Here is a 10107-nt window from a genome sequence, read left to right as displayed (position 1 = left end):
AAATAAATAAATAAATAAATAAATAAATAAATAAATAAATAAATAAAGGCAGTGTACCACTGTGGAGACAACGAGAAAAGAACTGGAGCCTCATACTAACAGCCACATGAGTGGGCTTATAAGCAGATCCATCAGCCCCTGTCAGGCCTTCCCATGACTGCAGCCCTGGCCTACATGTGCACTGCAACCTCATGAGAGACACTGAGTCAGGGGCCACCCAGGTGAGCTTCTTCCAGTTCTTGATCTACAATAACAGACATAATAAATATTTGTTATTTTAAGCCACCACGTTTTTAGGTAATTTGTTAGGCAGTAATAGACTATTATCCTGCCTCCTGTGTGATTGTTCAAGTTTTCTGTCTCCCATCACTACTAATTATTCTTTTTTTTTTTCGAGACAGCATCTCCCTTTGTTGCCCAGGATGGAGTGCAGTGGCACAATCATGGCTCACTGCAGCCTCAATCCACGGGGCTCAGCCACTCACTCCTGAATAGCTGGGAATACAGACATGCACCAGCACGCCCAGCTAATTTTGTTGTTTTTTGCAGAGACAGGATTTTGTCATGTTTTCCAGGCTGGTGTGAAACTCCTGGGCTCAAGTGATCCACCTGTCTTGGCCTCCCAAAGTGCTGGGATTATAGGCATGAGTCACCATACCCGGCCAGTACCAATTTTTTATTCTTTTAGTAGCTATGCTTACATAGCTAATATATATTTGATTTTAAAATACCTACTTACATACACACCTTTCTCTTACAAAATATAAGAACTTCAGAATATCTTAACACTGATTTATTTTTCCTGTACTCCATGTTAATATTCTACATACTTACAGAACATAATTTAAAAAAAGAAATCAATAAAAATAGAAAGTAAAATGAAACAAGTAAAACTTGAGTTCCAGTTGGCAGCATAACCATCTAGCAAGAAACACCATCTGACTTTACACACTTCAATTTACTGTGCATAGTAAGTTGGAATTTCTCTAAGGAAAAAAGTAACTGTAAACTAAGTTTAAATTATTTTTATTAATTGTATTGTGGGTGGTATTTGTGTGTATTTTTATTCTGTGATAGTGGCAGCTATGTGTAGGATAAAGCAAGTAAGATTTTTGGGCCAGGCGCGGTGGCTCACGCCTGTAATCCCAGCACTTTGGGAGGCTGAGGAGGGTGGATCACTTGAGGTCAGAAGTTCAAGACCAGCCTGGGCAACATGGTGAAACCCCCTCTCTACTGAAAATACAAAAATTAGCCAGGCATGGTGGTGGGCACCTATAAATCCCAGCTACTCCAGAGGCTGAGGTCCAAGAATCTTTGAAACCTGGGAGGTGGAGTTGCAGTGAGCCGATATTGTGCCACTGCACTCCAGCCTGGGCAACAGAGTAAGAGTCTGTCTCAAAAAAAAAAAAAAAAAAATTTGGTTCTAATTTTGAAAACTGGACTATTTGGCATGAGATAAAAGAAATGCAATTTTTTTTTTTTTTTGAGGTGGAGTCTCGCTCTGTCGCCCAGGCTGGAGTACAGTGGCCAGATCTCAGCTCACTGCAAGCTCTGCCGCCTGGGTTCACGCCATTCTCCTGCCTCAGCCTCCAAGTAGCTGGGACTACAGGCGCCGCCACCTTGCCCGGCTAGTTTTTTTGTATTTTTTTTAGTAGAGACGGGGTTTCACCATGTTAGCCAGGGTGGTCTCGATCTCCTGACCTCGTGATCCACCCACCTCGGCCTCCCAAAGTGCTGGGATTACAGGCTTGAGCCACCGCGCCCGGCCAAGAAATGTAAATGTAAGATTAGTGAGATTCAGAAAAAACCCTGTGGTTCAGTATGAATTCATGTTATAATGCTAATATAACATATTCATTCCTAGCTCTGTTCCCTGAAAAGCCTATAAACAATGACCATGTAGAGCAACAAATACTCCTAGCTTCTAGATTTTGCTCCTTAACTACTGTGTCCCACTAAAAGGAAACAATGGTTTGGAACAATGACAGATTCAGGTGTGGGTCAGGAAATGTAGGCAACGATGGAACATCTCATTATAACAGAAAGCAGGGAAATACGAAAGATGACTCAGATCATATCAAAAGGGCTCAGAAGCAAAGTTGAAATGACCACAGTTGAAACATTATGATTATCAATAGAATACCTAGGATAGATGAAAAGCAAAAGCTATTAGATAAGCTTTCATCTCTGACTGTGCTCATCATAGTAAAATAATTGAAGGGTATTTGTAAAACAACTGTTGATATAAAAATAAAAATGTAGAGATGGATCTCTAACATTTTATTTGGGGAGAAAGAATTGCAACTGGGGGCATACACACAGATGAGGTGGTTTTCTTTGTGTCTGAGGAACAAACAGAAGGTTGGGGGTTTTATGAAAAAGAGAAATGTTACCTATTGCTTGTTGAGAAAGCTATCTGGCACTAGTAAGTTTCTGGGGAGCTGGCAAGCTCCAAATGGTGAGGAACGGCGGTGGCCAAAATTAGTCGTAAAGTTGCAGCAAGTCATCTCAGCAGTCTCAGATAAAACTGGTTTCAGGCTGGGTGCAGGGGCTTATGTCTGTAATCCCAGCACTCTGGGAGGCCGAGGTGGGCAGATCACGTGAGGTCAGGAGTTTGAGACCAGCCTGGCCAACATGGTGAAACCCCATCTCTACTAAAAATACAAAAATTAGCTGGATGTGGTGGTGCAAGCCTGTAGTCCCAGCTACTCCAGAGTCTGAGACAGGAGAATCATTCAAACCCTGGAGGCGGAGGTTGCAGTGATCCAAGATTACGCCACTTCACTCCAGCCTGGGCAACAGAGCAAGACTTCATCTCAAAGGGGGAAAAAAAAAGCATCCTACTGATTCTAGAGATCTTTTAAAAAATATAGCAACCAGTCATCTCATGCTTTTTCAATCTTAGATTCTGTTCCTTCTAATAAATTTTCATTACTTTATTGCTTAAAACACCTTTTCATTGGTTTGTCCAAGATAAGCATTAATTCCCTCAGTCTCTTTTCTCTCTTCCCCATCCTAACTGTTTTTGATCTATGTCTCTAATATCCCTATGAATTACTTGGGATGACAGTTTATATTGTACTAAGACACTTTTTTTTTTTTTGGAGATGGAGTTTCGCTCTTGTCATCCAGGCTGGAGCGCGATGGCGTGATCTTGCTCATGGCAACCTTCTCTTCCCAGGTTCAAGCAGTTCTCCTGCCTCAGCCTCCCAAGTAGCTGGGATCATAGGCATGCGCCACCACGCCTGGCTAATTTTTGTATTTTTAGTAGAGACGGGGTTTCTCCATGTTGGTCAGGCTGGTCTCGAACTCCTGACCTCAGGTGATCCACCAGCCTCAGCCTCCCAAAGTGCTGGGATTACAGGCGTGAGCCACCACTCCCGGCTGTACTAAGTCACTTTCAAAGAATGAATAAATTTTAGTTCCAATTACATTTCCTCCATGGTTTATTTTACATATTAACTCCAAGGATTAAATATTTTCTTTTTGTATTACAATAGCAAGAAAGTGCTGATGTTACTTTAGTAAGTCATTAAATTATTATAAACCATTTTTTTTGTTTGTTTTTGAGACAGGGTCTCACTCTGCACCCAGATGCTGGAGTGCAGTGGCACAATCATGGCTCATTGCAGCCTTGACCACCTGGGCTCAAGTGATCCTCCCACCTCCACCTCCTGAGTAGCTGGGACTACAGGCATGCACCACTTCTGGCTAATTTAAAATTTTTTTTTATAGAGACTGGGTCCCACTGTGTTACCCAGGCTGTAAGATTTTTTATTTATTTATTTATTTATTTATTTATTTATTTATTTATTTATTTATTGAGACAGGGTTTCGCTCTTGTTGCCCAGTCTGGGGTGCAGTGGCACAATCTCGGCTCACTGCAACCCCCACCTCCGGGGTGCAACCGATTCTCCTGCCTCAGCCTCTCCAGTAGCTGGAATTACAGGCATGCACCACCACGCCCGATTTCTTTTATATTTTCAGTAGAGCTGGGGTTTCGCCATGTTGGTCAAGCTGGTCTCAAACTCCCAACCTCAGGTGATCCGCCCGTCTCGGCCTCCCAAAGTGCTGGGATTACAAGCGTGAGCCACCGCGCTGGGCCAGAATTTTTTCTCTTAATGTACCACTGTGCTAATTGGGAATTAACAATGACAGGCAAAATTTACAAGCCTTTTTTTTTTTTTTTTTTGAGGCGGAGTCTAGCTTGGTCGCCCAGGCTGTAGTGCAGTGGCCGGATCTCAGCTCACTGCAAGCTCCGCCTCCTGGGTTTATGCCATTCTCCTGCCTCAGCCTCCCGAGTAGCTGGGACTACAGGCGCCCGCCACCTCGCCCCGCTAGTTTTATTTTTATTTGGTAGAGACGGGGTTTCACAGTGTTAGCCAGGATGGTCTCCATCTCCTGACCTCATGATCCGCCCGTCTCGGCCTCCCAAAGTGCTGGGATTACAGGCTTGAGCCACCGCGCCTGGCCTGCAAGCTTTTAATTAATGTGCCAGGTGCAATTTTAAGTGTCATGTGTGACAATTTCTTTGTTTTTTTTTTTGAGACGGAGTCTTGCTCTGTCGCCCAGGCTGGAGTGCAGTGGCGTGATCTCGGCTCACTGCAAGCTCTACCTCCCAGGTTCACGCCATTCTCCCGCCTCAGCCTCCCGAGTAGCTGGCACTACAGGCGCCCGCCACCACACTCAGCTAATTTTTTGTATTTTCAGTAGAGACGGGGTTAAAAATGATAATCAGAAAATAGATGACATGTGGCTACTGAGCTTACCATTTAAAGTTTGTCAGACCTTTAACTTTTCTCTATGGAGGAGCCCTTCTCCACGAACTCAGTGTACTCAGTGCTTGTAATTTACAGCAGTCATTAAAATGATGACATTACATGTAGTTCATTTATTTCCAAAGAGTAATTGAGGACCTAAAACATGGAGGTAGGATTAGGCATGTACATGACACACAGCACTATGTAATATGCAAAGGCTTACAGAGCACTCTCAATCCATGAACATGCTTTTGTCTTAGATCAAGCTTGTCCGACCTGCAGCCCTTGGGGGATGCATGTGGCCCAGGACGGCTTTGAATGCAGCCCAACACATATTTGTAAATTTTCTTAAAACATTATGATTTTCTTTGGCGTCTTGGTTTTTTTGTTTGTTTTAGCTTATCAGCTATTGTTAGTGTTAGCGTATTTTATGTGTGGCCCAAGCCAATTCTTCCAATGTGGCCCGGGGAAGCCAAAAGATTGGCCACCCCTGCATTAGATGGTTAATGTCTGATTTTCATTGAATAAACCTGTGCCTTTACCATACCACATTAGTAAAACGGGGCCCAATGTGTTTTTTTAAAAATCACATTATCTGTATTTTCAGACATAAGTATCTCATCAACTTTTATCCAAACTAACATCCTCAGTTGTAATCCCACTAAGAACCGCCAGGGCGAGACGAAACCGGCATCGCTTCCATCTTTACGTGGAGTCTGGGAAATGGTTCAGCACCATGACGTCCGCCGAAGACGTAGGTGTAGACGAGGAACAAGAGGGAAGACCCCTCGTGGAGGTGGCCTGTGGGGCCCGCCCTCCTCGGGCGCCGTCTGTCCCTGACTCCGCTCTCACCCGGGGGCCGCAGCGAGTGCGCCCCGCGATGGAGCGGGCTGTGGAGGGAGCCTCCATCAACAGTTGAGGACCAGGAGACGGTGGCAGGCGGTAGAGCGGCCTGGGCAGGGCCAGCGCCCCGGGCTGCGGAGCACAGGACAGCGGCGCCCAGGGACGCCCCAGGGCGGGCCTCAGCCCCTCCAGCCGGCGGGAGCCCAGCTCCAGGGGAGCCCGCAGCTCCCTCCATCTTGGTTGACGGAGTCGGGTAGCGGCGTCCGGGTTTCTCCGCCATCGTGCCCGTCCCCTACGGCCCCGCGGACGCAGACGCCGGCAGCCGGGGCTGTTCCCTTGGCCGAATGGCAGAGCCCAGTCAGGGCTTCCCGGGGACAAGTCCTGGCCCCAGAGGGTTTGGTTTTTAGGGGGTCCCAAGTTCCCACAGTCGTTCCGACAAAATGGAGGACGTCGTTTCCTCCTGCTGCAGCCATGGCGGGAGGTGGGGGACTGTTCCCCACGGGGCGCGGCGCGCCGGATCCGGACTCCAGTTCATCCGCGGCCCCGAAAGTTCACTCGGCCCCGCTCCAGCGCCTCCCCGGCCTCGCCCCTGTCCTTCAAGGAACTGGACAGGCAGGGCGCTGGGGCATCCAGGCTGCCGCTCTCCTCGGGCGGAGGCGTTGGGAGCCGCTGCCGCAGCCCGGACGCCCGGGCTCGGGCAGGCGGCCCCGCCGGAGTCTCCCGGGCTAAACAGGTCCCGGAAAGCCCGGTGCCCCGAGGGGCCGAAGCGCGGCCGCTGCGACGGGCGGCGAATCTCGGGCTCCTGACCCTGGCGGACCCGGTAGGTGAGGGCAGGAGTCCGACGGGCGGAGAACCGGGCCAGGAGTTGAGGGCTGGCAGAGGCGGGAGTGGAACGGCCGGGCCGCGGGTGTGGCCCGCAGCTGACAGACGGCCCTCCGGACCACCCCACCGAAGGGGGGGCCCTGAAGGACGGCCGTCGGAGCCAATGGACGTGCTCGAGGCGCCCAGGCCCGCCTCCCCCGCCAGCCAACGAGCTCACGGAGGGTGGGGCCTCCCCGGGCTCGGCCGGGCCGCCGCCTCCTTCTCCGCCTCCTCCTCACCAGCGCCAAAGCCGGGACTGGACTGAGCGGAGTTGTGCGTGTCGCCGAAGCGGGGAGGGCCGGGAGAGGGGAGGTTCGTTCCGCGGAGCCGCAGCCAGAACCGGGTGAGGCTTATCCCAGCTGTCTTTCCATTCCAGGGCCGCCGAGACTGGGGGTGACTGGGAGCAGCGCAGCCTCCGGAGGCGGAGGCCGAGGTGACTGGGGAGGCGGAGATGGGTGAGGGCAGCCCCCGCAGCCTCCCTGCGACCCGGTTAATATCCTGCGGCTCGGCCGCCGTCGCCGCTGCCGCGTCGGGGCCTCAGGGGCAGCTCGGGGCTGCGCTCCTGTCACCGGCGCCTTTGCGTGCGGCCCGAGGGGCTGGGAGAGTGCGGGCGAGGCCGGGAGTGTTGGGGAGCGGTCGCCAGCGGCGGGGGTCGCGGGGCGGCGGGGCGGCGGGGCGGGGTGCCGGCCCCCGGGAGACGTCGCGGGGCATTTTCCTTTCTCTCCGAGGCCGGGAGTGTTGGGGGAGCGGGGAAGGGGCGCCCGGCCGGGTGTCCGCTCTCGGGGCTGCGCTGCCCCCCTGCCGCGGGAGCCGAGGTCCCCAGGTTTTTCGGGCGAGGGCTGCTGCCTCTGCCCCACTGGGTCCCCTCCTCCGCTTTTCTTTTTCCCGACGCTGCGCGGCTTTTACTCTTGGCGGCTTATCTGGGCGAGTTTAATGGCGGATCTGGGGCCTGTCGTCGACTGCGGGGGCCCCAGGGCAACTTCTCGAGGCAGTTGTGGGCCCAGAGGTGACGCGCGCCGCCCGTTACCTCGGACATGGTGCCTCGAGTGACAGAGGACGCTGGGTGGGCAAATGTAGGAGGGAATACAAGTCCCTGGTCGTCGAGGCAACGTTTGCCCCTCCCTCTCCCTTCGTGGGAGCAGGCCTCGGATCCCCAGCCCACTCCATCCCCAGTGCTGCAGGTGGACGAAGCAGTTTTAGCTTTAGCTCCGTCTGGTCGTTGCGGTTCCTGTCGTTCTTTTTTTCAACTTAATTTCCCGGTCGCAGTAGGGTGGGGGAGGGTAGCCGAGCCCAGGAACTCCTTGGCCTCTTACCCCATTGCCACCTCCCGGTGTTGAGTGGGTTGTGCATACAGGTTGGTTGTACAGAAATTGGTTTTCATTTCTCATTCTAGGACCAGGAATCACCTTCAAGCCTATGTCGTGAGGCTTTGGCAGAAATTAAGAAGGAAATATCTCCATTGTGAGTTTTTTGTTGTTGTTGTTTTTAACCTCGCTTTGCTGTCTAATATAATTAGTGCAGTAGTAGGGTGTTCTTCCTGAGGGATTTAGCTTTGGAACCCAAGTTCCAGAACAAGATTTAGAGTTAGCTCTTTTAAGTGCCTTGCATTTTGCAATTTTTTCTTTTCCAATAGATTGGAAAAACGTTTTTACTGTTGGATTAAAAAGAAACACTACTCAATAATCTGTTGTTTTGACGTTGATGTTTGCCTAGTATTTGAGGAAGATTGTTATTTATGTACCCTGACAGTCCTCCAGCTGGCATCACATGAGGAGATAACATAAACTAGTTGTCACACTGTTCCTAATTCTAAGATTGACCACCGAATCTGAGTGGCCTGATCTCTCTCTGTTAGGAAGTTAATGTTTGTTTTTGTTTTTTCGGGGTTTTCTTTGCTACTGGACAGTGTGTTCATTTTGGTACAGCACAAATGCCCTTTCTCTGTCAGCTATTCACTTAATGCTTTTAACACCAATCCTTGTGTGAATAATTTCATTAGGAGTGAAAGTGATTTTCTACAAGCTTTACTTCTACTTTTATTATCTGGGATTCAGTTCTTGCCAATTCTGTCCTTTTAACCTTGATCAAACAGTTTTCCGTTGCTCATCAAAAACTTGTGATTAGTTTGTCTCCCATAGTAGTAGTCCTGCCTTCATTTTACCCTTGTTGCTGTCTACTGACTTATTTGCTCTTAAATTCTTGCATTTCACAGCACATCTCTTTAATTAGTTAAACTTAGGACTGTGTCAGGATGTGGTGGGTAGGTAAAGTGGCTGGGCACAGTGGCTCATGCCTGTCTCCCAACCACTTTGGGAGGCTGAGGTGGGCGGATAGCTTGAGAGCTTGAGTCCAGGAGTTTGAGTGTGGACAACATGGCAAAACTCTGTCTCTACAAAAGATATAAAAATTAGCTTAGTGTGGTGGCACACACCTGTAGTCCCAGTTACTCAGAAAGCTGAGGTGGGAGGATCGCTTGAGTTCAGGAGGTTGAGGCTGCAGCGAGCAGTGATCACAGCACTATACTCCAGCCTCAGCAACAGATAGAGATTCTGTCTCAAAAAAATCAGTAAAGTGGCTCCAGGCACTGTGACTCACTCCTGTAATCCCAGCCCTCTGAGAGGCCAAGGTGGGAGGATTGTTTGAGCCCAGGAGGTCAAGTCTGCAGTGAACTGTGTTTGTGCCATAGCATTCCATGCTGGGCGACAGAGCTAGACCCTGTGTTAAGAAAAAAAAAAAGCCTGGTCCATGAGGTTTGAGACACCCACACACGCGCACACCCATACATGTGTATAGTTAGTGGGAGATATAATTCTCCCCCCTACCTGAGATATAATCCTTATCCTCTTTATTTTTTCCTTTAATTCTTGAGATTTTCTCAGCTTTATCTTTCAATTCTTATTGCTGAATTTTTCATTTTTGCCACTAAGCTTTTAGTTTTTAGCAGTTCTTTTTATATTAGAAGTGTTGGCTGGGCATGGTGGCTCACGCCTGTAATCCCAGCATTTTGGGAGGCTGAGGTGCGTGGATCACCTGAGGTCAGAAGTTCAAGACTAGCCTGGCCAACATGGTGAAATCCCATCTCTACTAAAAATACAAAACTTGGCTGGGCGCGATGGCTCACACCTGGAATCCCAGTACTTTGGGACGCCAAGGCGGGCAGATCACCTGAGGTCGAGAGTTCAAGACCAGCCTGACCAACATAGGGAAACCCCGTCTCTACCAAAAAAAAAAAAAGTACAAAATTAGCCGGGTGTGGTGGCGCATGCCTGTAATCTCAGCTACTCGGGAGGTGGAGGTTACAGTGAGCCAAGATCACACCACTGCACTCCAGCCTGGGCGACAGAGCGAGACTCCATCTATAATTCTTTTTTTTTTTTTTTTTGAGACAGAGAGACAGAGTCTTGCCCTTGCAGTGATCTAGGCTCTCTGCAACCTCTGCCTCCTGGGTTCAAGCGATTCTTGTGCCTCAGCCCCCCGAGTAGATGGGACTACAGATACATGCCACCATGTTGGCTAATTGTTGTATTTTTTGTAGAGACAAGAGTCTGACCGTGTTGGCCAGGCTGGTCTGGAACTCCTGACCTAAGTCATACGCCTGCTTCGGCCTCCCAAACTGCTGGGATGACAGACACCCATCACCACA

The 10107-nt window shown here is 49.7% G+C and overlaps 1 protein-coding gene across 7 annotated transcripts in view; it reads left to right on the top strand.

The window, feature by feature from the left end:
- The first annotated feature begins 5845 nt into the window (after nucleotides 1-5845).
- The window catches only part of ZMYM5 (zinc finger MYM-type containing 5), a 38224-nt gene continuing 33962 nt past the window's right edge, over nucleotides 5846-10107 (top strand). Inside the window, exons 1-3 of one of the 7 annotated variants that reach the window (XM_023190621.2) lie at nucleotides 5846-6423; nucleotides 6841-6897; nucleotides 7858-7925. The gene's annotated coding sequence lies outside the window, so the exon portion shown is untranslated. Of the gene's footprint in view, nucleotides 6424-6640; nucleotides 6898-7857; nucleotides 7926-10107 lie in introns of those variants that run through there. The other 6 variants (XM_023190628.2, XM_023190624.2, XM_023190619.2 and 3 more) reach the window with 6 other exon arrangements.

Source organism: Piliocolobus tephrosceles, chromosome X, assembly GCF_002776525.5.
Source record: "Piliocolobus tephrosceles isolate RC106 chromosome X, ASM277652v3, whole genome shotgun sequence".
Lineage (NCBI taxonomy): Eukaryota > Metazoa > Chordata > Mammalia > Primates > Cercopithecidae > Piliocolobus > Piliocolobus tephrosceles.
This window is presented reverse-complemented; position numbering and strand designations above follow the sequence as displayed.